The 26,018-nt window shown below is 43.4% G+C and overlaps 1 long non-coding RNA gene across 1 annotated transcript; it reads left to right on the top strand.

Annotated features, from left to right (window-relative positions):
• Positions 1-2,881: 2,881 nt before the first annotated feature.
• Positions 2,882-17,348, top strand: LOC308343549. The gene is made up of 3 exons (XR_013966881.1): positions 2,882-3,015; positions 14,616-14,765; positions 15,588-17,348. It is a non-coding gene; the product is annotated as an uncharacterized lncRNA (long non-coding RNA).
• Positions 17,349-26,018: the final 8,670 nt, after the last annotated feature.

Below are 26,018 nucleotides of genomic sequence, written 5' to 3'. Positions count from 1 at the left end.
ATGAGATGTCGATATAACATTGAAAAGGCTCTGAGTAAGATTTTATGTAAACTCAAATTCTACTTTATTTATTTATTTGTTTTTAAATTTCATTTATTTATTTTGACAGAGAGAATTCACAAGTAGGCAGAGAGGCAGGCAGAGAGAGAGGGTGAAGCAGGCTCCCCACTGAGCAGAGAGCCCGATGTGGGGCCCGACCCCAGGACCCTGAGAACATGACTGAAGGCAGCTGAAGGCAGAGGCTTTAATGAGCTGAGCCACCCAGGCGCCCCAAATTCTACTTTTTTTAATGAAAAAAATCTATTAAGTCATTATACAGGTGTATATAAATCAGAAATATTACAAAGAAGGCAATGACAGGGGAGGGGAAGGCATTGTTTGGGGCTGCAGCCTGTACCAGCTGCTGCTCAGGGGATGAGGCTGGTTGCTCCGCTGAGGCAGCTGGTGATTCAGGCCATTCAGGAACTCCAGGAGCAGGGGCAGGACACTGCTGGACCTCCAGTTCAGGCAAAGACGCTGCTGGCTCTTCCATCCCAGGAGCGTGAATTAGAGCTCTGACTACCACCTCCATTGGCCCCAACAGCACAGGTGAAGTCACTGCTCTTCTTGACTGTTGAGCAACAGCAGCAGGGACTGGGTGGGCCAGCTCAGGCTCCAAAGATGCAGCGGGTGACAGAATGGTTGTTGGGACAGGTTCCTGAGGTGGATCAGGATCTTGCTCTGGTGCTGGTGCTGTAGCTCCAAGAAGAGAAAGTACCATCAGCATGATTGACTTCCCTTTTGTCTTATAAATAAAAGAAACCTTTCCCCCCACTCAATATGGTCTGCATTCAAGACCTAATCCTTGGAAAGTCTCCCCAACTGAAGCCCATGGGGACAGGGATCTGAGACTACTCACTCCTCTCAGACCAATAATTATCTACGGAGGCTTACTCAGTGTGGCCCACGCTCTCTCCTCCTCAGGCCCACATCATTCACCCCCAGTCCTCCTCACCCCCAGCCTCTGGCTTCGTGAGCTCAAGGTGTTGCAGCTGTGAGAGCAGAAGGTGGGCACGATGCTCCAGGTCTGAGCCTGGCATATTGAGCCCCATAAATGCCAGCAGCATATTCAGGCTGAGAAATTCTGGAAACCAATATCCCAGGGAACCCCTGTGGGAACCTGAGCCCCTGGATTTCCAGCTCCTGTCAGAGACCAGTCCTAATCCTTCTCCACCTGTTATCTGTCAGCGCTGCCCAGGACAGGCCTGGTCACAGATGGCAGGCTGGCAAAAAGGCATTATGAGTAGGAGTCCTTGATCAATGGTGTGAGAATTTCTGTCCTTTTGAGGGTAACTGGACACACTCCTCGGTCTGTCTCCTTGCTCACTTGCCACTTGAATTCAACCGCATGTGCCCAGGGAGTGGTGGTGTCTGGCCTCACTGCATACACCACTTACTCTGCACACACCATTTACCCTAACTGCACACACCACTGCTCTGTAAATATCCAAATAAGGACGGAACAAAAGTACTCTGCCTCTATCCAGGCCTTCCCAGCACCCTCCCAATACCTCAAACTTTGCATCCTCTGCCCATGTGCTGCCTTATTCACTAGGTGCTATGAGTGGGTCTCCTTCCACTGACACTAATCTCCCACAGGTTGTAGGTTGTGTGGTCCCTGTCCTCTCACTTGGTCTCCTGAGCACCCTCTGAACACCCAGTGTCCAAGTTCTAACAGGCATCTGTGTGATGGTTCCTAAATCCTTAGTTCAGAGTCCTAGAATTGGGGTAGAGATAGGGCTGGGAGGGGGCAGGGATGGAGAATGACCCTCTTAGGGGTTGAAGCTGTCATCCATCCCACTATGCTTTTCCACAGTGCTCAGACACCAACCACATCTCCCCAGGACACCTTCTCATTTTCCAGAAAAAGGTCTCAGACATTTACACTAAAGCAGGAATAACAGATGTGTGCATGAAGGTCCACCAGGCCCTCTAATTCACAGTACCTCATGACCCTGGTGGAGAGGGAAGGCCCTCCTTTATCAACTGAAGCTCACTCACACATTCCACTTCTCCTGAGCTCTGCTGACCTCATTATAGCTGAAGAAAATGCACCCATATCTAGAGGAGGCCAGGGGGCATCACATGAAATGTCTTGTGGATGCTACCACTCATCTTCTGAGCCCCGGCTCGTCTGCACCCCTGGGGTGCTGTCTGTTCTGTGTAGGGATCATATGAAGCTCCTATATAAACGTCTTCACTGAGTGGGATTCCTGAATGCTTGATGATAGAAATGGCACCGAGCCCATCACAGATATCTGAGTGGGCCTGTCTCCCTGCTCACACCCAAATATCCCTGCTCTGTATTCACCCAGACACAGACCCGAGATGGAGTCTCAGATCTCCCTTTCAATGGCAAAACAGCCCAGCTCAAGACCATAGTATTGGTTAGGGATGAGGCAGAGGCTTCGTCATGAGGAGTGGGAGAATGCTCCAATAGTGTGACCACAGGCCCTTTAGCAGACTCCTCCAAAGGAGCAGGCACCCTCGTATACTTTCCCTACATGTCCCCACTGGTTCCCTATAATAACTCTGCCCCAGTTAGGACAAACTGAGGCTTGGGGAAGTTTGGAGACATGCCAAAGTCTCACAACCAGGCATTGGCCAAATCACACTTGGCAGTTAGGGGCAGGGTGCTCACCTTGCAAATAGGAGGTCCAGCATCCCTTGGGTGGTGGCAAAGGCTCGGTATGGAACCAGGAACAGGTAGAAAGAGTTTAGATCTCTTCTTAGGAAGGCAGGTGCCAGGTGTTCTATTTCTGTTTCCAGCGTGTTGGCCTGGTCGGTAAATAGCACAGAGGTCTCATTTCTATTTCTGGTTGAGCTATTTTTACCCTGAGCTGAATCAGAGGAGACATGAGTCAGTGCTATAGCCACCAGGAGAATTGGGTGTTGGAGGGCAGACTGAACCCCCAGATCTCAGTGACTTATGGCAGGAGGTGGCACAAGAGAGTCCACAGCTCTAAAAAGAAAAGGGTGAGTCGGTGTTTCATTGGGTTAATCATAAGGCTCTTGGTTTTGGATCAGTTCGTGTTCTTTATCCTGAGACTGAGCTCCTCATAGGACTTAGCACGTAGGGTGGTGTCTGCTTGAGGATTCTGTCTCTCCCTCTGCTTCTCCCCACTCTCTCCATGCCTCTCTCTCAAATCTGTCAATCGACCAATCAATTAATAGACCTTTAAGGAAAAAGAAAAAAGTTTCTTGGCATCCATATAAAGAATTGAAGTAAATGATGTCTGAACTGATAGTATCTCAGGCCACTTTGTGAGCTGAGTACTGATAGGACCACCCTGCATGAATGGCAGGAATCCTGTGATTTTTTTTTATTTATTTCTTTTCAGTGTAACAGAATTCATTGTTTATGCACAACACCCAGTTCTCCATGCAATACGTGCCCTCTATAATACCCACTACCTGGCTCCCCCAAACTCCCACCCCCTGCCCCTTCAAAACCCTCAGGTTGTTTTTCAGAGTCCATAGTCTCTCATGGTTCATCTCCTCTTCCAGTTTCCCTCAACTTTCTTCTCTTCTCCATCTCCCTATGTCCTCCATGTTATTTGTTATGCTCCACCAATAAGTGAAACCATATGATCATAGACTCTCTCTGCTTGACTTATTTGACTCAACATAATCTCTTCCAGTCCCGTCCATGTTGCTACAAAAGTTGGCTATTCATCCTTTCTGATGGAGGCATAATACTCCATAGTATATATGGGCCACATCTTCCTTATCCATTCGTCCGTTGAAGGGCATCTTGGTTCTTTCCACAGCTTGGCGACCGTGGCCATTGCTGCTATAAACACTGGGGTACAGATGGCCCTTCTTTTCACTACATCTGTATCTTCGGGGTAAATACCCAGTAGTGCAATTGCAGCGTCATAGGGAAGCTCTATTTTTAATTTCTTGAGAAATCTCCACACTGTTCTCCAAAGTGGCTGCACCAACTTGCATTCCCACCAACAGTGTAAGAGGGTTCCCCTTTCTCCACATCCTCTCCAACACACGTTGTTTCCTGTCTTGCTAATTTTGGCCATTCTAACTGGTGTAAGATGGTATCTCAATGTGGTTTTAATTTGAATCTCCCTAATGGCTAGTGATGATGAACATTTTTTCATGTGTCTGATAGCCATTTGTATGTCTTCATTGGAGAAGTGTCTGTTCATGTCTTCTGCCCATTTTTTGACATGATTATCTGTTTTGTGTGTGTGTTGAGTTTGAGAAGTTCTTTATAGATTCTGGATATCAGCCTTTTGTCTGTACTGCTTTTTTACAAATATCTTCTCCCATTCCGTGGGTTGCTTTTTTGTTTTATTGACTGCTTCCTTTGCTGTGCAGAAGCTTTTGATCTTGTTGAAGTCCCAAAAGTTCATTTCCACTTTGCATTTGGAGACATATCTTGAAAGAAGTTGCTGTGACTGTTATCAAAGAGGTTACTTCCTATGATTTCCTCTATGATTCTGATGGCTTCCTGCCTCACGTTGAGGTCTTTTATCCATTTTGAGATTATCTTTGTGGATAGTGTAAGAGAATAGACGAGTGTCATTCTTCTACATATAGCTGTCCAATTTTCCCAGCACCATTTATTGAAGAGACTGTCTTTTTTCCACTGGATATTTTTTCCTGCTTTGTCGAAGGTTATTTGACAATAGAGCTCAGGGTCCCTAAATGGGCTCACTACTGTGTTCCACTGGTCTATGTGTCTGTTTTTATGCCAGTACCATGCTGTCTTGGTATCTTGGTAATCACAGCTTTGTAGTAAAGCTTGAAATCAGGTAACACGATGCCCCCAGTTTTGTTTTTCTTTTTCACCATTTCCTTAGCAATTCAGGGTCTCTTCTGATTCTATACAAATTTTAGGATTATTTGCTCCAGCTGTTTGAAAAATATTGGTGGAATTTTGATCAGAATTGCATTAAAAGTATAGATTGCTCTAGGCAGTATAGACATTTTAAAAATGTTTATTCTTCTGATCCAATAGCATGGAACGGTCTTCCATCTTTTTGTGTCTTCTTCAATTCCTTTCGTGAGTGTTCTGTAGTTCCTCGAGTACAGATCATTTACCTCTTTGGTTAGGTTTATTCCCAGGAATCTTATGGTTCTTGGTGCTATAATAAATGGAATCGATTCTCTAATTTCCCTTTGTGCATTTTCATTGTCATTTTATAGGAAAGCAACTGATTTCTGTACATTGACTTTGTACCCTGCCACATTACTGAATTGCTATATGAGTTCTAGTAGTTTGGGGATGGAGTTTTTTGGGTTTTCCATATAAAGTATCATATCATCTGCGAAGAGAGAGAATTTGACTTCTTTATTACCAATTTGGATACCTTTTATTTCTCTTTGCTGTCTGATTGCTGTTGCTAGGACTTCTAATAGTATGTTGAAGAAAAGTGGTGAGAGTTGGCATCCTTGTCATGTTCCTGATCTCAACGGGAAGGCTGTCAGCTTTTTCCCATTGAGGATGATATTGGCTGTGGGTCTTTCATAGAGAGATTTGATGGAGTTCAGGAATGTGCCTTCTATCCCTATACTTTGAAGTGTTTTAATTAGGAACGGATGCTGGATTTTGTTAAATGCTTTTTCTGCATCAATTGAGAGGACCATGTGGTTCTTCTCTCTTCTCTTTTCTTGATTTGTTCTATCACAATGATTGATTTGGAATGTTGAACCACCATTGCACCCAGGGATGAATCCCACCTGGTCATGATGGATAATCTTTTTAATGTGCTGTTGGATCCTGTTTGCTAGGATCTTGTTGAGAATCTTAGCATCCATATTCATCAGTGATATTGGTCTGAAATTCTCCTTTTTGGTGGTGTCTTTGCCTGGTTTGGGGATCAAGGTAAGGCTGGCTTCATAAAAGGAGTCTGGAAGTCTTCCTTCTGCTTCAATTTTTTGAAACAGCTTCAGGAGAATAGGTGTTATTTCTCCTTTGAAAGTTTGGTAGAATTCCACAGAGAATCTGTCAGGTCCTGGGCTCTTGTTTTTTGGGCGGCTTTTGATCACTGCTTCAATCTCGTTACTAGATATTGGTCTATTCAGGGTGTCAATTTCTTCCTGGTTCAATTTTGGGAGTTTATAGTTTTCCAGGAATGCATCCATTTCATCTAGGTTGCTTAACTTATTGGCATATAACTGTTGATAATAACTTCTGATGATTGTTTCTATTTCCCTGGTGTTAGTTGTGATCTCTCCCTTTTCATTCATAATTTTATTGATTTGGGCTTTCTCTCTGTTCTTTTGGATTAGTGTGGCCAGTGGTTTATCTATCTTATTGATTCTTTCAGAAAACCAGCTTCTAGTTTCATTGATACGTTCTACTGTATCTCTGGTTTCTACCTCATTGATCTCTGCTCTAATCTTGATTATTTCCCTTCTTGTGTGTTTTTGGTTTTGATTCACCAGTTCTTTAAGTCGTAGAGACAGCTGGTGTATTCTGGATTTTTCAATTCTTTTTGAGGGAGGCTTGGATGGCTATGTATTTCCCCCATAGGACCGCCTTTGCTGTATCCCATAGATTTTGGAGTGAAGTGTCTCTATTCTCATTGGTTTCCATGAATTGTTTAAGTTCTTCTTTGATCTCCTGGTTGATCCAAGCATTCTTAAGTAATGTGATCTTTAGCTTCCAGGTGTTTGAGTTCCTTCTGAACTTTTCCTTGGGATTGAGTTCCAGTTTCAAAGCATTGTGATCTGTGAATATGCAGAGAATAATTTCAGTATTCTATTATCGGTTGAGCCCTGATTTGTGACCCAGTATGTGGTCTATTCTGGAGGTTCCATGTGCACTTGAGAGCATGAGCATTCTGTTGTTTTAGGGTGGAATGTTCTGTGTGTGTGTGTGTGTGTGTGTGTGTGTGTGTGTGTGATATATATTTCATCTTTTCCATTGTGTCATTCAATGCTCTTGTTTCTTTATTGATTTTCTGCTTGGATGATCTATTACTGAAAGAGGTGTGTTAAGATCTCCTACTATTAATGTATTCATATCAATATGACTCTTTATCTTGGTTAATAGTTTTCTTATGTAATTGGCTGTTCCCATATTGGGGGCATAGTTTTTTACAATTGTTAGATCATCTTGGTGGATAGTCCCTTTAAAAATTACATAGTGTCTTTCTGTATCACTGACTATAGTCTTTAGTATAAAATCTAATTTATCTGACATGAGAATCACTACCCCAGCCTTCTTCTGAGGCCCATTGGCATGAAAGATGTTTCTCCATCCCTTCACTTTCAGTCTGGATGTATCTTTAGGTTCGGAATGAGTCTCTTTTAGAAAACATATGGATGGTCCTGTCGTTTTATCCAATCGGCAACCCTCTGTCATTTTATGGGCACATTTAGGCCATTCACGTTGAGAGTGATTATTGAGAGATACGTTTTTATTGACATCGTGTTACCTTTGAAGTCATTGTTTCTATAGATTGTCTCCATATATTTCTGTTCAATGATATTCTTAGGATTTTTCTTCTTTTATAGAACCCCCCTTAATATTTCTTGTAGTGTCAGCTTGGTGGTCGCATACTCTTTTAAGCCTTGCTGTTCTTGGAAATTCTTTCTCTCTCCATCCATTTTGAATGTCTTGCTGGATAAAGTATTCTTGGCCGCATGTTCTTCTCATTTAGTGCCCTGAATATATCTTGCCAGCCCTTTCTGGCTTGCCAGGTTTCTGTGGACAGATCTGACATTATTCTGATGGGCTTTCCTCTGTACGTAAGGATCTTCTCTGTCCTAGCTGCTTTCAGGAGAGCCTGTCTACAACTATGATTCCTCATTCTTACTATCAGGTGTCTTGAGGACTTTTGAGATTCTATAATCTCGGGTGGAGACCGTTTTGCCTCTAGTACATGAACGCTGGTTCCATTCACGAGATTGGGAAAATTTTCATGGAGAATTTGTTCCATTATATCTTCTAGACTTCTTTCTTTCTCCTCCCCTTCAGGGATTCCAATAATTCTGACGTTGGAACGTCTCATGGCATCATTTATTTCCCTGATTCTGTTTTTTTGTGGCTTCTAAGCTGTTTGTTCCAGGCTTCCTCCTGATCCTTTCTCTCTATCTGTTTGTCCTCCAGATCACTAATTCTCTCTTCTGTCTCAGTTACCCCAGCTTTGAGAGAATTTAGATTAGATTGGAACTGATTGAGAACTTTGTGAACATCATCACTGATGGCTTTCAGTTCTGCACTAACATTGTGAACGTCTTCCCTGGTGGCTTTCAGTTCTGCCCTTATCAATTCCATTTTGTCATCCATGGCTTTCTCTAAACTAGCTACTGCCTGGATAATTGTTAGCCTGAATTCCCTTTCTGACATATTGTCTATGTCGATAGCCATTAGCTCTGTTGCAGAAGGCCCAGCCTCTGAATTTTTCTTCTGTTGGCATTCCTCCTCCTAGTCATTTTGGTGAGAGATGGTTGAATGGATGTAGCTGGATAAATCAACCGTAGTGCCGTCGAGGTGCACCCTGGAATGCTTCTGAGCAATCAAGAGTCCCCACCCATATGAAAGAAAAAAGAAATAAAGAAAAAAGAAAAAAAAGAGAGGGGGGGAAGAAAGATAAAATAAAAGAGAAGTCTCAGCTCAAATGGGCCCCAAGGTAATATTTATGAAGTATACAAACAAAAACAGACAAGCAAATAGGCTGATAAAAGTTGATGACAAGAGAAATATATATATTATATACAAAACAAAAAAGAACCTCATCAAAAAGAATTTGAAGTATAATATTTATATACTACCAGGACAAACACAAATGCACAGAAACACTGGCAGAAGAAAAAGATGGGAGAGTGGCTATAAATTCTGAGTGTGCGTAAGGAAGTTTATTTTCATTCTTCCTGGATGTATCTTAATATCCTTGTTAAAGGATTGAACTTTCCTAAGATAAAGGGGGATTAAAAATTGGTTTACCTATAGGGGTAGCATTGATTCGGGAAAGGGGATTACCTTGAAGTTTAACTCTATATGAATATTAAAAAATAAAAATTAAAAAAAACTAAAATAAAATAAAATTTAAAGAAATTTAAAAAATAGAAAAGGAAAAGAAAAACATGGGTATATGTATCAAAAAGTTCAAGTTTAAAGGTTATTATGGATTTTGATGTACTGGACCTCTCACTGTGATGGTAAATAGGTTAAAAATTATGTATAAAAAATGAACCAGAATAGTGGGTACAAATTAAAAATAAAAGTTGTATCTATGAAGTAGTGGTGGTTGTTCTCTTGCCCTTTTTTTTTTTTTTCCGGTAGGCTTTCTGGGCAAGGGCCTGCCGTGTTGGTTTTCAGGCAGTGTTTCCTGAGTTAAGTCCTCCAGCCCCCCTCAAGGGTGTGGACTCTGAGGAAACTGGTTTTTCAGGCTTTTGTTCTCTGGAGGTTTTTGGTTTGTTTGTTCATTTGTTTTCTCTCGCCTTGACAGCTTTTGATGGTTTTTAGAGGTTCAGAGGAAAGCAAACTGCACCCAGACCTCCCTCTCAGAGAGAGAATCCTCAGTCTGTTCCCCTCTGGGTGCTACAGAGCACAGAAATTCCACCTTGGCCGCTGGCAGAGCACGTTCCCAGTCGCGGTCCCTGTGGACGCAGGAACTCCTGCTTGTACCCAAAACCAGACAGCAGCGTCTGTCTGGGTAGCTCAGACCATCAGAGAGGTCCCAAGCAGTGATAGCACACTGAGATTTGCCCACTGGCCTGGGCTAGTGGTGCTCAGACTTTCCAGGTCTGAAAGCACCGGGTTGGGGCCTGCACTGTGGGGCGGGACTCAGACTCATAGCACTGCGTGCAGAATGCAAAAAGGCTGTGGTCCTACTGGCTGTCGAGGCTCCCAGCCCCTCATGGGACCAGAACCCCACATGCTCTCAGGCGTGCTGGCGGATCAGGGACCAAGACCTGGTGTCCCCTCCGCACTCTTTCTGGCTCAGCGCCAGGGGTGGCTGTCCTTGGTCTGGGGACTTAAGCCCCTGTCCCTAACTGCCCCGATTCTCACAATTTTCCCCCACGATCCTTTGCTCTTTTTGAGTGCTTTCAACCAGACTCCAAGTTAATGCTTGTCCCCAGTCGCAGGCCACTCTCCTATTGGGGTATTACCTTCCAAAGGTCGCTTCTGGTGGTTCCCTCCCACTTTTGTTTATTTTCCAACATCAGTCCAAGGTTCCTATTCTGCTTTACCTGCCCACTGGTCTCTTCTGCCCCCGTAGAGATCCAGACATGTATAATTCAAATCTCAGGCTGATTTCATGGGTGATCGGAGTTCTTTAGTAGGTAATCTGCTCACTAGGGTACAGGTTGAAATGGCGCCTCCTCCTAGTCCTCCACCATCTTGCCAATCCTGTGATTTCTGATAACATATCCCATTCTTGAGACTGGAACATAGAGGTGTTTCAGGTGAGGGGTCCTAGGATATTAGGGTGTGAAGGATATAGGATGAAGCACTGTGCATTGGCAACAGAAGGGGATCACATCAAAGTCCTGCATCAGTAAAGGGCTCACTGGCTGTGATAAATGACTGGCCTTCTGGGATGGTGTGTAACGCAATGAGACCCCTTATCCTGGCCCTGGAGGGACCCCAATAATGTGTTCCTTCAAAACAAAAGGGCAGAGCAAGAGACATAGTACCATGGGCTAAAGGTCCCTGTGGATAAAACTCCCAACTCACCATGATCATTTGCAAGACTTGCAGAACTTGGGGAAGAACTGTTGGGCCAATGGGGACACCTGAGAGCACGAGATAGGAAAATGCATAGTCCAGTGCAAAATGACTCTAGATAAATGAGATGAGACATGGTTTAAAGTTGCTTTAATGATATTCTTATAAATATGTGGACAATGACTCTGCTTCTGTCCAAAGCGTGGGCAGGACCATGAGGGCTAGTTTGGGAAAGAGATGGGAGGGAGATGCATGTGATTACTGGACTCTAGGAGCCCAGGCTGGCTTCTAGGAAATGAGGCCCTTTGTGCTGCATTGGCATCCTGGGAGTGGGATCTCCCAACACCTGCACTCACCTCGAGCCAGTGATGGATTCTGTTGGCAGTGTGGGGCAGCTTCTTGGCCTTCAAGGAGGTAGAGCAGGGGAGCTCATCATTCAGCTCCTGCCCCTCTCCTTTGTAGATCTCTGTAAAGACAGCACCCAGCAGCCAGGCATGAGGCCTCAGAGCCCTGTCTGGATGCCTTTGGTGGTCTTCAGACCAAGGGCACTCCATTACAGACACACCACACCCCAGTATGCACACACCTCCATCAAGGAGATAAATGTGACACAGCTTCAGGATCTTGTACAGGCTCTGGCACATGTAAGATGCACCTCAGGGATCCTCTCTCCACCCTGCCCACAGTGACATTGGTGTGAACAAGAGGGGATCACCAGGCTATCCACTGTGCTCAACGTACTATAGCTCATGGTCAGGAAACCCCACATATTCCTTGTTAGGTTCCGTGATCAAAGGAGCGAGACTGATACAAAGTGTAGGTCAAGCAAAGCTTTATTTCACACCAAGCATTGAGAATCAAACTGATTGTTAGGGGCCATCTCTTACGAAGAGACGATGATGATGACCCCGACAAGGCCAGTTCCAAGAAGGCCGCTCCAGACAAGGCCAGTCTGGATGAGGCCGCTCCAACAAGGCTGCTCCCCAGACAAGGCCACTCCCCAGACGAGGCCACTCTGGACAAGGCTGCTCCCTGGACAGGCTGCTCCCCGGACAAGGCCACTCCCGACGAGGAAGAGGGGATGATGACTACGAGGACGGCAGCCCCAATGATGCAGTCTCTGCTCCCCATGATGCTGCTCCCGATGAGGCCACTGCCGATGAGGCCACTCCCCAGACAGGGCCACTACCCGGAATGAGGCTGCTCTGGCGAGGCCGCTCCCCAGATGGGGCCGCTGCTCTGGCGAGGCCACTCCAACGAGGCCGCTCTCCAGACGAGGCTGCTCTGGCAAATCCACTCCCCAGACAAGGCCACTCCCCAGAAGGAGGCTGCTCTGGCAAGGCCACTCCCCAGACGAGGCCGCTCCCAACGACTCTAACAGTTCTTACTGCTCTGGCGGTCTTACTACTCCTACTAGCCTCGCAAACCAACTTTTATAGAGGCACTTTTAGCCGGGCTATACACAGGTAGCCAATGAGATTGCAATACACAGAGAAAACTGCTAGGTTACACACGGGCGGCCAATTGAATTTCAATTTACCCTAGTAGATATATGCGTGCCCCTCTGATTGTATGTCTTCACTTGGCCTGACCTGCCCTTGTATCTAGGCTTTGCAAGGAAGTTCTGGGAGGGGCAGGGTCAATCTAAGTTCACTGCAACAATATGGCTCCCTCTGATTAAGTAGGCCCTTACATTCCTCTTTCCCTAAAACTCAAGAGGAAGGGATGGAGCTGCCCTTGGATGGTTCATAAAGGTGTACATTGCCTAGTCTGCTCAGTATTAAGTACCTTATGGCACCTCCTGCCAAATGCCCTAAGGTAATGGGGGCGAGATTTTGGGCCAATGTCTGCAGCATGTGAAAAGACCAATTCCCTGGGGTTTCTGGAAGACAGACCCCTGGAAAGTAGGCAAGCAGCAAGAGAATATCTTGCCATGTCAGATTTGTCTAGCCAAGTAACCCTGATATGGACTACACTAGAATGTGGGTGCCTGGTTGCAGGGGTTCCAAGTTCTGTTGCGGTCTGTGGTCAAGGAAGTGACATCACTGCCTGGGATCCCCTACCGCAGGCCATTCCTGGTTTGACACCTAAGCAAACAGTGCTCTGGTTTGCCATCTCCTCATCCCTTTTCTGCATGCAAGGCCACATCTGTACACAGTGACACCAACACACCCCTCTCCACAGGGCCCCAGGGAAGATCTGGGTGCAGCCAGGGCCCCAGCTTCGAAACACATCTGGTTTCAGACATAACTCTCTATTCTTACCTGTTTTTGACCCTAGATAAGCTATTGTGCCTGACAGGGATGGTCTTTTCTGTAAAATATGGATGAGTTTAGCATGTCCTTCTACCAGGTATCCACAGCCATAGGTTGGATAATATCTATGATGTTAGAGGAGTAGTGTCACATGTAGGAAATACGTCCAGCCAAATTTCCTTCCTCCTATCAACGTCTTTGAATCTGCTACTAGTCAGATTCCACCCATAGTCCCTACTGGTTTGTGTGTTTTTGTGTGCACATGCACACTTGCTTCTGTGTGCACAAATGTGTTCATCAGTGCTGACCTTCTAGAGTCCCAGAAGATGACAGCCACACCTACAACAGGTGGGTAATAGCTTCACAAGATCTTAGACTTCTAATTTTCAATGGAAACCCTAAAGAAGGGACTGGAGCCTTGGCCATTTATGGTCAGAACGCACCCTTACCCTTAGAGACTGCCTGTCCTGAGATGCAAGCCATTACCTCCTTTCCAAAAGGTGTGATGTACATAGGGGTCCATTCAGTTGTTGCCATAACCTAGGGTCCCTCTCAGACAAGAACATGGGGAGATGTCCCTTTTCTAGGATATCAATGGTCACCCTCAGCCTAATACCATTTCCATATCTATAGCCACTCCCTTCTAGACAACCTTTTCCAGAGCCCTCAGCGAATGGCTAGGTGCACCAGAACTTCACCTTTGAGGATACACAAAGAGCTGATCTCATGCCTGGTAAGCCTTCCTACCTGTCTGATTCTGGGCAAGGCACTGACCCTGTAGGGATCATCACCTTCTCCCCTCAGGGGCTCCATTGGTGCCCCAACTCCTCTGTGTACATCCTTGTGTAACCCCCTCCTCTGAATGTGGTCTGGATATAGTGATTCAATTCTGTTCGACAGAACATGGGAACATGACCCAAAGACCTTGCTGAGATTTGGATATAAAAGCTCATTGCCCAGCCCCATTTTGAATCTGACCCATGTTCTCTCTGAGATCCTCAGACTGGAGTGCAAGCCCCTAGGTTGAACCATGACACAGACATATATATGCTTGTGGCCTAGCACTGTGGGTCAACAACAGACAGAACTCGGGTTTTTGAGATGGGCTGTATCTGGCCCATGCCCCTAAGTGATCTCACGTTCTCACTGAAGCAGGTTCTACCTTTTTGTTGTCAACAGCCACAACCTAATGAGAGACGCTGGAAGGAGACCCCGGCTAAGCACTGCTGGATTCCTGATCCCCTGAGGCCGGGAGACAGTGTTTGTGGTTTCGGCCACTGAGTGTGTGGAAATGCAGTCACACAGCACTGGGAGAAGGGCACTGATACTGTCGAACTGCCCCTGGCCTGGGCCCTCCTACGATCCCTCTCTGCTCTCTTCCTCAGCCTCCTCTGGACACCCTGGCCTCCTTTCTAACCTCCACTCTGGGAACATCGAAATCTGCCTCCAATCGTCTGCTCCATGGTGTCCTCTGCCAGGCTGAATACACTCAGATTTGTGCAGGGTTGTCTCCTTCTTTTCCTGCCACAGGAATTCTCAGTGTCATCTCAGGATAGCCTTGGCATACCCCTCACCTGGTGGAGCTCAGGACTTAGATGTAGTCCTTTGCTCTTTTCCTGTGGAGCAATTGCTCTTTTCAATCTCATTTTTGTTTCTTGTTTGCCCATCTTCTCCTCTAGACCCTGAGCTCGTAGAAGGAGAACCTGCTTGACTGATAAGCACTGGTACCATCTGAGTGTGCAGTGCCAAGTGACTGAATGAACGGGAGACAGGATCCATCCCAACACTGACCAGCCCCATCGCTTGAGCCTCATCGATTTTGGTAATCTGTAAGTTCTTTAGTTTGGTTTTGGTTTTTTAGTTAACTCTGCCTGATGTGGTGCTCAATCTCATGATCCAGAGATCAAGTATCCTACTGACTGAGGAAGCCAGGTACCTCTTTGGTCATTTTTAAAGGTTTTTAGCTGATAACTCTTGAAGTTCACTTGGTGATTTCAACATGTTTTAGGTATACTACATTATGCTAAATTACCAGGTAACTCCCTACATTTTGGTAGCATGTCACCACAGATTTTCCCCAATGACAGTGCTGAGCGGCTCTTCAGATTAGGAGACTGAAATCCTTTATGTGGTCTTTCAGGAATGCAGATTCCCCCCACCATGGGCCTTCTTACTCCCTGGGTTGTCATGCACCTCTGACGCCATCAGCACAAGAGAAAAGATGACAAAGAAATACACAAAGGAGGGTGTTTCCAGCCAGGTCTTGAAGGCCTAAGTGTACACTTTTGTGCTCAATCTTTTATTTATTTTTTCAGGGTTTTCTTTATTAGAGGGTAAAGAGCACAAGCAGGTGGGGAGGGGCAGAAGGAGGAGAACCAGCACAATGCTGAGGTGAGGAGGACAGGGTGTGGCTGATATAGACTGGTGGAGGAGACAGCTTAGGCTACACAGAGCGAGTCTCCATCAACTGGGAGTCCAGGAGTAATGAGGACTCTCAGATCCCTGTGCCATTCACCTGCCATCAGGGGAGACCTTCCAGGGATTGCTTCATGGAGTCAGAGAACATTGAGAGTTGGGAAATTTTTCCTTTATTTAGGAGGGACATGAAAATTCAATATTGGTGATGATAATTTCTCTTCTTGGACCTGCAGCACCAGCCCGAGAAGAAGATCCTGAACACCCTCAAGAGCAACCTCTAGCTCTCACTGTGGTGCCTGCGGCAGCTTCAGAGCTCAATTGGCATGGGTGGGAATAAGTTGTGCTTGTGATATGACTGTGGATACAGCAGAGGGGCGGCACCTTACTGAAGGAGCCTACTGCAACGTTTTTATTGACAATGAAGTGCTTGATTGAAACACATAGGAGTTGACTACTATGGGGGACATTGATGGCTTTAAACTTTTCAAGTGGTGAAGTGGGGTGGAATCCCAGATGTGACAGCATGACCTCATGATCCCAGGGGTCAGAAGATGAACAGGTGGGGACAGAATACTTCAGAATTCCCAGATATCACTTAGAGAAAAATGGCTGAAAACCATAAAGCTAGGTCCTGGCTTTCTGCTCTGTGTTGCCCTATACTCTGAATCACAGCATGATTGGGTGTCCACTTTCCTGAGAGGGGTCCAGCAAAAAACAGAAGCATGACAAGACTTCCAACACCCTGGAGGTATGGTGGGACCTGGATCAGGTCCCACATCAGGTGCCCAGCTCCATGAGGAGTCTGCTTCTCTCTCTGACCTTCTCCCATCTCATTCTCTCTCTCACTCTCTCTCTCTCAAATAAATAAATAAAATCTTTAATAACAAAAAAAAACTGAAGTTAGAACTCAGTTCCATGCCTGAGTTAAAAATGCTTTGTCACTGGGAGCATGAAGACAGAGTTCTGACAGAAGCTGAGGAGTTAAGACTGGTGGATTTTTTTTCCTCTGATGGCGCACTGCAGAGCTGGGGTGCAAATTTTCAGCTCCTATGTAGAGAGCAGGGTGCAGTGATAGTCATCTCATCCATTAGTGCTGCAAGACTTCAGGGAGTAAAACAGTGCCGCCTCATACTGGAATCCAGAGCTGCTTACCCGGAGGCCTGTCTCTGCTGCTTAGGGGAGCTGCACCAGGTGGAGTCCACTTGAGGATCAGGGCAAGAGATCCCTCCCCCAGAAGACCATCACAAACAACTCACTCCTCTCAAGTGTACTGATAATAGAGGGCTGGAAAGCTTCAGAGCTTAGGGAAAACACTAAGTAACATTCTTTGAATTTTAATCTTGTAGCCTTTTATTTATTTTTTCAGGTTTTTCTTATTTTTAATCTCTTTTTAAATAATTTGTATTAGAGGGAGAGCGTGGGGGAGGTGTTGGGCAGAGGCAGAGAATCTTCAAGCAGACTCCCTACTGAGCATAGAGTCCAACTCTGGGCAGGATCCCAGGGTCCAAAAGAAAAATACCTGAGCTGAAACTCAACAACTGAGCCACCTAGGCTCCCCTGCAAGAGAGCTTCAAATGAGAAGAAATTCAAATTATATCAATCCTAAATACGTAAGAATAAAAAGGAAGAGTAGGAGAAGGAAGAGAAACAAGAACGACAAGAGCAGAGGAAGAGTAGTCAAGGAGTAATATGAATTTTACTAAAGTGTGACATGAGACAAAACTAGAAAGAAAGAAAGAACTGTATTAGTAGTATCTTTGCGGTATGACCAAATGTGTTTTATTTTTATTCTACATACTTGAAAAAATACTTGAAAAAAATTGTTTCAATTGTATCTTTAATATTTAAAGAAAAGATGTTATATAATGTACTTTCTCAAATGTCTTAGGACTTCTGCCAGGAATTCTCCTCAACCACACTGCAACGCCAAAGGTCTTGGAGGTGATCCTCGACTGTGTTCTTGAACTTGAACCAATAATACTAGTCATTCCTGCATCATGTTTGTTTCTTTAATTGTCCTTACCACAATGATAAGTACTTACTAATTTAGTTATGTACATATTAAGTGTGGTTTTCTCTCCCACTTATCAATGCCAAAAGGCATTTTATTCCTAAGGCAGACTTTATACTTTATAGTACATTCTGTGATTTTCTTTCTTTTACCAGATTGCTCTAGGTCATCACCAACCCACTCGATGAGAATATACTATTTTGTTCAATCAAAACTAAGCAAGAGTTTTAACCCTCCTTCTGAAAAAGAATCTCTTCTTGCTTGGCAAAGACCTTTCCCATGTGTTAGGGGCATTGCCACTAGGGTACTTCCTATGTAACACCATTAAACTTTCCCCAGGAAACCAACCATAAGTCATGGAGTTCCTAGTTCATCCCTTCACGCTCCTTGTCTGGGCTGCATGGGCTTCTATACACAGTAAACAAACTGTCTTCTGCTTGGTATTTAGCCTTGTGTAGTATGGGCTATCGCTACTGCATCAGATTTGCCCAAAGTCTAGTTATGTCTCATATATTGTAAGACTTGGAAGTGGAATGTTGTCTCCTCATTGCCAATGGCGACACTTGAGACTATTGAGTGATTCAAGTATTTTCAACTTCTGCTGCTCTTTTGCTTTGACATCCATCAGGCCATGTGTAATCAGAGAACAAATATGATCACTCAAAGGAATTAGTGGCTGGTAAATATAGAACTAACCCGTCACACCTGATTCACACAGAGATTGCTTTTCATCTTTCTCTGCATGACACGGAGCTCATCTAAATGAGAAGTACAACTGTTTTCAAAGGCAACTCCCATCACAGCTCAGAACTGTGAAGTAATGACAAAAACAAATCCTTTGGTATTATCTGTTCCACCCACCTGACTTTTCATTGCACTCAAGATACCTTAATGATGCGATTGAATGTTTAATGATTTTTTTATTGATTGGCCAGGGTTGCATCTTTTAGAGAAAGATCTTTGAATATTCATCACAGATAAATGATAAGCATGTGGAATTAGAAAGGATATGTTAATCAGCATTAGTGGAAAATCTACCATAGGAAAATTATTGTGATAGGTTTTATGGGAATATAAGGAAAATGTCTTAGACAGCTTGGGCTGCTCTAACAAAATACCATGAACTGAGTAGCTTCTCAACAATAGAAATGAGTATCATCCTGGAGGTTTTAGGTCAGATATCAGAGTGCCAGCACGGTCAGGTTCTGGTGAGAGTCGTCTTCCACACAGCAGGTTGCTAACTGCTCATTGGAGAGCTAGCTAGCCCTCTGACCTCTTCCTATAAGGACACCAATCGTATACATGAGGGTTCACCCTTGTGACCTAATTATCTCCAAAGGCCCCAACTCCAAATACCATCTTACTGGAATTAGGATTTTAACATATGAATTTTTGAGAGGTACAAATATTCAGTCCATAACAGGTGATGAAAATTAGTTATCTCAAGAACTTCACTTTAGAGTTATAGATCATTAAGGCATAGCTCTGGAACTGTAAGCTTCAAGTTGCTTGAGGAAAATCCTACTGTATACGTCTGAGCCTGTAGTACTCAGTGTGTCTAGGAAATATGCTATATTGAGTAGAAAATAATCCCTTTTTGCAAATGGTCTTACACAAAGTAGAGAAAAGGTGAGGAGGAAAAAATATCAGAAATCAATCATGGAATGGTATGTGCAAATTGAAAGTTTAGCTAAATGTTTTTATCACTTACAGTTTCTGAGGGGCAGAGATTCATTCAACCCAGCTTTCCTTCTTGAACTGTTGGCACTCTGTGTCCCTATTACTTTGCTAAGAATATTCTCACTGAGGCTCAATACTTGCCTCTCTGGGACCCATTATTGCCTCCGTCCCCTTCATACATTCTTAGCTCAATGCCGTACTTTCCTGCGTGCTGCCTTTACATGACATTTGGATCTTATCTACCACATACCTTTATTCTCTTGCCTCAGTATCTTTTTCTGCGTTATTAATGTTTTTCCTTTCCTTTTCCCTTTTGCAACCCTAGTATGAAATGTAAAGTTCATTACCACATGAAACTTTAGAAAACACCTTTCTAGAACTATTACTCATGACATGACAGTTGGCTTTTAACCATGGATCGTATGCAGAGATTAATATACATAGGAAGAAATCAATAAGCTTCAATTTATACAAAATAAATGAAATAGAACAATATTTGAAAGAAAGATCCACAGTATCACAAGAATGTGCCTGGTGCCTGTATCATTTGCAAATGATTGATCCCGATAGTAACTAGAAGTGCCATAAGTTTAGAAAAGAAAGACATGTCTCTGGATTAGTCTAGAACAGTCTCATGGATTATCAATAACCATTGTTAGATTATGAAGATAGAATTTAGAAAGTGAAAAAGATTGGGTAGGTTGTTCTATAGGAAGGTAATCTGTGGTTAACGATGGGTGCATAAATGTATTATAAGTGGAGCTCCACTAAAAATAGTAGTGCATATGTAGCTGAGGTCTAATTCCACCTGAATCTGGGTCTTGATCTCATTACTACCCTCCATGTTTTCTGTATGAATGCCTTGACAGTGTATAGAAAATGTGTACGTGTGTGTGTGTGTGTATCTATACACTAATAAGTTTCTCACATATATAGTAAGATACTGTTCCATTGTGTGCCTCTGTCTCGACTACAGAGACTGGATTCAAATGCAAAGTAATAAAAGTATAGAGAATGGAATATTACTATATTAAAGGATACACTTTCAAATATACTCCAAATAACACTGATAGGGGTTTAGAAGAAATCTCATTTCATTTGCTAACTTTTTAAATGCAGGTCAAGTGTATAAACTGTCTCCTGAGAAGAAAACAATATGCTGAGTAAGACTGAGTGAGAATAGCCAACACTAGAGAGGAAATAATCACCCTTCTCTTCACTTTTTGTGTTTAACAATGATGTGAAGGCTAAGTGTTTAGCCTAAGTAAGGTGTTGATTGAAGTCATTGGCATGGCAATATAAACATGAAATGGTGTGCTTGCCTACATTGTCATTTCTAGTTGTTTTTCTGGAGATTTTATATATATATATGTGGGCAAGCATACCATTTCATGTTATATATATGTATATGTATATATATATATATATATATATATATATATAATCGGATAGATCAATGCAAAGTACTGAAAGCTCCCATGAAAAATAATATCACCAGCCATATATATATAGTGAGAGAAGTGAGAGAAGATCTCATTGAGAGACAAAGGGAATAGATCCAGGAGAAAGAAGGAGGGAAAGAAAGATAAATCTTCCTCTAAACCCTTGCTTCTGGGCTCTAGAAATTTTCATAGCTTCATGCTTTCTGCAGAAGACTTTCAGAAAAGTTTGATCAAAGAAGAAACTACCAATCATAACCCAAGAAAAATGTCATTACTATCCTTTTACATAAATAAACAAAACGTCTGTAGAGGTCAAGCCTCAAAGACAGCAAGAGAAGCAGAATCAATATCATCAGGGATGATAAGTCCTTTTCAAGAAGGCCTTCCTCTCAGATGAAGGGATGCAATCTTCCTGTCTCTCTTGCTACTAGTGTATAGTGCTATAGGGAATACAGATTTCCATATCTGGAACTTCTTCTTTTCACATGAAGAATTGAAAGCCCACATCATCCCTTCATCTTGTTTTCAATGATCCTTGAGATAATGAGTGGACATTATAGTTTTCTGCAATAACCATAATGTGAGTTCCTTTTTGCCTCTGACCTAGAGGAAGCCCATGTCATGAAATAAATACTAACCTAGAAGCCATAACAGTCTAGGTTCAAGCCTTATGTTGTCTCGTAAGTCTATGACCCTGGAGAGCCACTCATCAACTTTAACTTTAGTTTCCATCCCTGAGAAAGAGAACGATAATACTTATGTTCTAGAATGATGAGAAGCTTAAGTGAAATTGATGTGTACGGACAATACTTTTAAAAAGTTTTAGGTGTTGTTATTATAAGATCAATACATTAATCATATTTTTTAAAAAATTAAACCTGATATATTTCAAATTTTTTAGAATTGGTGACTCCTTAAAAAATACTTTTGAATAATGAATGCTGTAATTGCAGATCATTTCCATCGTTTTAAAAAGTTTGAGTATGTTGCCCCAACCCAGTAAAGTGATTTTAATTATCAGTCAATGAGATGAACCAAAACACATGATAAAATAATTACATGGATAACTCTGCCTCTCAGATAAAAATATGCCAGTGGCCTCAGAGCACTCTATTACAGGAAATGATGTAACCTTAGCAAGGCTTTTCTTGAAATATAAATAGACACCTTGAATTTATACTTGATATGTAATCTCATTACCACAGTAATGAAAACTAATATTTCTAATAAGTCTACCAGACTGAGTTGTGAAGTTACAAAGATAGCACGTCACTGGGAAAACAGCAGGAGTCTTAGAACCAGACATTCGTGGTTTCCATACGTGAGTTATTTAACATCAGGCATGTTATTGACCTTTATGTCTGGAAGGGAATGCCATTTCCCACTCCAGGCTTCAAAGAGGAGGATATCTTCCCTTTGCATATTCTGGCCTTCCTCTACTTCTTCATTCATTCCACCCTGGTTAAAGTGAAGTTGACATAACTAATTGATTACTTCGGGAAAAATAACTACATACTTGAACTAATTTCACTCCTTTCTCTTTTGCTACTAATCTTGTCTTTAAAAAGCACACGTTTTCCTCCAATCCTCTGTATTGCCCATAATCGGGAGGGTAAATCTGCTTAGGTCTGAGGTTCAGGATTAGCAGGAGTATTTGACTCACCTACGGAGAGCCATTCTTGTCAACTAGGTACTATTATTATTTTAACCCCTATTCTGAGGTCTGGACTATTTTTTCCCCTCAGCGTCTTCAGATTACACCAGGGTAGGGGAGGGACAATAGTAATTTTGTGATGGCTTCGTTAAAACCCCAACATCAGGAGACAAGATGGCGGGGAAGTAGGAGGAGGCGCCTTTTCAACCTGCACCCTAAAGTGAGCTGATTACCTACCAAAGAACTCCGATCACCCATGAAATCAGCCTGAGATCAGAATTATACACGTCTGGATCTCTACGGGGGCCAGAAGACGCCAGTGGGCACGTAAAGTGGAGTGGGAACGTCGGACCGATATCGGAAGATAAACAAAAGGGGGAGGGAGCCACCAGAGGCGACCGACTGGAAAATAATACCCCAATACGAGAGTGCCTGGCATCTGGGGACCAGCATTAACTTGGAGTCTTGTTGAAAGCACTCAAAAGAGCAAAGACTCGAGCGGGGAAATTGTGGGAATCGGGGCGGATAGGGATAGGGGCTTAAGTCCCCAGACCCAGGGCAGCCTCCCCTGGCGCTGAGCCAGAGAGTGCGGCGGAGAAACCTGGTCTTTGTCCCGGAGCCGCCAGTGCGCCCGAGAACAGGTGGAGTCCGGCTCCCGTGAGGGGCTGGGAGCCAGACCAGACGGCAGAACGCACACCTTACTGGAGATGCGCGCGTGCCTCAACCTCCCCCGAGAGATGTGCACGAACGCCCAGCCTGGTGTTCTGGGACCACGTGGCGATAAACCCACGCGGCGATAGAGCCGATAGAGCTGGAGGCGCCGCGCCCCAAACCATCCCCTGGGAGAGGTGCGCCCAAGCCCTGAGCTCTTAGCCCCAGCCAGCGGGAAAATCTCAGTGTGCGATTGCTGCTTGGAACCTCTCTGGCGGTCTGGAGCTGCCCAGACAGCCACAGTTGCCTTGGTTTTGCGTACAAGCAGGAGATCCTGCGTCCCCAGGGACCGTGACTCAGAACCTGCTCTGCCAGCGGCCCAGTGGCTGCAGCACCTGCAGGGGAGCAGACTGAGGCTTCTCTCTGAGAGGGAGGTTGGGGTGCAGTTTTCATTCCTCTAAACCTCCAAAAACCATCAAAAGCTGTCAAGGCGAGAGAAAAGAAGTGAACAAACATAAAAACCTCCAGAGAACAAAAAACTGAAAAAAAAAAACGTTTTTCTCAGAGCCCACCCCCTTGAGGGGGTCGGGAGGACTTAACTCAGGGAACATCATTGACTGAAAACCCACGTGGCAGCCCCCTCCCCCAGAAAACAAATCAGGAAAAAAAAAAAAAAGACTACAAGAGAACAACCACCACTACTTCATAGACACAACTTTTATTTTTAATTCTTTCCCACTATTCTGGTTCATTTTTTTTTCTTTTTTATATAGATAATTTTTTAACCTATTTACTATCACAGTGAGATGTCCAGTACATCAAATTCCATGATAAACTTCTAACCTGAATTTTTTGATACATACACATGTGTTTTTCTTTTGCTTTTCTATTTTCTTAATTTTTTAAAAAAAATTTTAATTTAGTTTAGTCCAGTTTATTCCTTTTTTTATTTTTATTTTCTAATATTCATATAGAGTTAAACTTCAAGGTAACCCCCTTTCTCCAAGCAATGCTACCCCTATAGGTGAACCAATTTTTAATCCCCCTTTTTCTTAGGAAAGTTGAGTCCTTTAACAAAGATATCAAGATACATCCAGGAAAAATCAAAATAACCTTCCTCGACCACACCGAGAATCTATAACCATGCTCCCATCTTTTTCTTCTGCCAGTGTCTCTGTGTATTTATGTTTGTCCGGATAGTATATAAATCTTATACTTGGGGTTCTTCTTGACGAGGCTCCTCCTTTTTTTTTTTCCTTATATATATATATTTTTTTCTCTCGTCATATACTTTTATCAGTCTTTTTGTTTGTCTGTTTTTGTTTGTATACGTCATAAACCTTACCCTGGGGCCCATTTGGGCTGAACCTTCACTTTTATCTTCCCTTTTTTACCTGTCTCTCTCTCTCCCTCTTTTTTCTTTTTCTTTTCTTTTTTCTCTCATTTGGGTGGGGAATCCTGAGTGCTCAGAAGCGTTCCAGGGTGCACCTTGACTGCACCACGGTCAATACATCCAGCTACATCTGTCCAGTCATCTCTCACCAAAATGACTAGGAGGAGGAATCCCCAACAGAAGAAAAATACAGAGGATGGGCCTTCTGCAACAGAGCTAACGGCTATCAACATAGACAATATGTCAGAAAGAGAATTCAGGCTAACAATTATCCAGGCAATAGCTAGGTTGGAGAAAGCCATGGATGACCAAATGGAATTGATTAGGGCAGAATTGAAAGCCACCAGGGAGGATGTTCATAATGTTAAGGCAGAGCTGAAGGCCACCAGGGATGAGGTTCACAATGCTCTCAATGAGTTCCAATCTAATCTAAATTCTCTAAAAGCTAGGGTAACTGAGACAGAAGATAGAATTAGTGATCTGGAGGACAAACAGATAGAGAGAAAGGATCAGGAGGAAGCCTGGAACAAACAGCTTAGAAGCCACAAAAACAGAATCAGGGAAATAAATGATGCCATGAAACGTTCCAACGTCAGAATTATTGGAATCCCTGAAGGGGAGGAGAAAGAAAGAAGTCTAGAAGATATAGTAGAACAAGTTTTTCATGAAAATTTTCCCAATCTTGCGAATGGAACAAGTGTTCTTGTACTAGAAGTAGAAAGGTCCCCCCCCCAAGATTATAAATTCAAAAAAAACATCCAGGCACCTCATAGTAAAATTGAGGAATCATAATTGTAGATACAATCTCTTGAAAGCCACTAGGACAAAGAAGCTCCTTACATACAGAGGAAAGCCCATCAGAATAACGTCAGACCTGTCCACAGAGACCTGGCAAGCCAGAAAGGGCTGGCAAGATATATTCAGGGCACTAAATGAGAAGAACATGCAGCCAAGAATACTTTATCCAGCAAGACGGACATTCAAAATGGATGGAGAGATAAAGAGTTCCCAAGACCGGCAAGGCTTAAAAGACTATGCAACCACCAAGCCAACACTGCAGGAAATATTAAGGGGGGTTCTATAAAAGAGGAAAAATCCTAAGAAGAGCATTGAACAGAAATATAGAGACAATCGACAGAAAGAAAGACTTCAAAGATAACACAATGTCAATAAAAACGTATCTCTCAATAATCACTCTCAATGTGAATGGCCTAAATGCACCCATAAAACGACACAGGGTTGCAGATTGGATAAAACGACAGGACCCATCCATATGTTGTCTACAAGAGACCCATTTTGAACCTAAAGATACACCCAGACTGAAAGTGAAGGGATGGAGAAGCATCTTTCACGCCAATGGGCCTCAAAAGAAGGCCGGGGTAGCAATTCTCATATCAGATAAATTAGATTTTAAACTAAAGACGGTAGTTAGGGATACAGAAGGACACTACATCATTCTTAAAGGGACTATCCACCAAGATGAACTAACAATTGTAAATATCTATGCCCCCAATATGGGAGCAGCCAATTACATAAGAAAACTATTAATCAAGATCAAGAGTCATATTGATATGAATACATTAATAGTAGTAGATCTTAACACGCCTCTCTCAGAAATAGACAGATCATCGAAGCAGAAAATCAATAAAGAAATAAGAGCATTGAATGACACATTGGACCAGATGGACCTCATAGATATATACAGAACATTCCACCCTAAAACAACAGAATACTCATTCTTCTCAAGTGCACATGGAACATTCTCCAGAATAGACCACATACTGGGTCACAAATCAGGGCTCAACCGATACCAAAAGACTGAGATTATTCCCT

The sequence above is a fragment of the Martes martes genome, assembly GCF_963455335.1.
Source record: "Martes martes genome assembly, chromosome: 5".
Classification (NCBI taxonomy): Eukaryota; Metazoa; Chordata; class Mammalia; order Carnivora; family Mustelidae; genus Martes; species Martes martes.
The sequence above is the reverse complement of the archived record's forward strand: the minus strand, read 5'-3'. Positions and strand labels throughout refer to the sequence as shown.